The 937-nt window shown below is 38.5% G+C and overlaps 1 protein-coding gene across 7 annotated transcripts in view; it reads right to left on the bottom strand.

Annotated features, from left to right (window-relative positions):
- Nucleotides 1-94: 94 nt before the first annotated feature.
- Nucleotides 95-937, bottom strand: part of LOC103622382 (melanopsin) — a 72656-nt gene continuing 71813 nt past the window's right edge. For all 7 annotated transcript variants that reach the window (XM_017744133.1, XM_017744134.1, XM_008641322.2 and 4 more), the window contains one exon: nt 95-937. This exon is cut by the window's right edge and continues 2690 nt beyond it. The gene's annotated coding sequence lies outside the window, so the exon portion shown is untranslated.

Below are 937 nucleotides of genomic sequence, written 5' to 3'. Positions count from 1 at the left end.
AGAGCACAGGTTTCAGAAACCTTGACTCAACTTTTTTATTGCTCCTCCTGGCTCCAAAAATAATGATTGAATAAGAAAAACAAACAATGGATAATTCAGTTTAATTCCTAAGAATTTTTTATTCCATTTGAGTGAACCAATACATTCCTTTGTGAAACAGGAAGCAACAATAATTAGTGTACATTTTTATGTGCCATCTATTCTAATGTGGCAACAGAGAAACTTGCAAAATTTTCCTGCATTGTGGTAGTCAATTTGAGACCCATTTACTCTGTGACTGATGTTTCTGTGGAAGTCTCACAGTGACTGCAGTAAGTCTATCCGATATTTCGTACAACTTCGTGTTTTATCTACCACTATCCCGTTTGGAATTTTAGCCTGCTTCAGTTTCAATAAGCAGTGATCTTGACAGTAGCTTCTGAAGCAATGGTACTAACAGTGTATGACACTAACAGCATAAAAGTGAAACATTGTTTGCACATACCTCAAGCCTGCTAATTTTCTGAGACATGCTCACAGTACCAGCACAGTAACAGTACCAAACACATGCAAGAGATCACTGGAGAGTCTTTCTGTAGGCTAACAAGTAGAATGCAAGACTTCAGACACAGAGGAATTTGTTGACTGTGACTTCAGGTCCTCCTTCCTTCATCCTGCCAAAACCTATGGCAATACCTTGCCTACAGTCTTACCTGTATAAATCTGTCATAATCTGAGTGCAAAATCTACTCCAGAGCATGTTTTTATAACATGGAACACCAAATGCATTTTCTATTCTTGTTTTGGAGTAATTACAACAGTGAAAGTCAGGTCTAAGGCTTGGAAGCCCTGAAAGAACACTTGCTTCCTAACATCTGGCTCAAGATGAAAGGAGATACAGCAGCTGAGGATTTAAAATGCAAGAATAAGTAAGGTCACTGACTGCACAGTGTAGGGA

The sequence above is a fragment of the Corvus brachyrhynchos genome, unplaced genomic scaffold, assembly GCF_000691975.1.
Source record: "Corvus brachyrhynchos isolate BGI_N302 unplaced genomic scaffold, ASM69197v1 scaffold229, whole genome shotgun sequence".
NCBI lineage: Eukaryota > Metazoa > Chordata > Aves > Passeriformes > Corvidae > Corvus > Corvus brachyrhynchos.
Note: the sequence above shows the minus strand (reverse complement) of the source record. Positions and strands in the feature narration are given on the sequence as shown.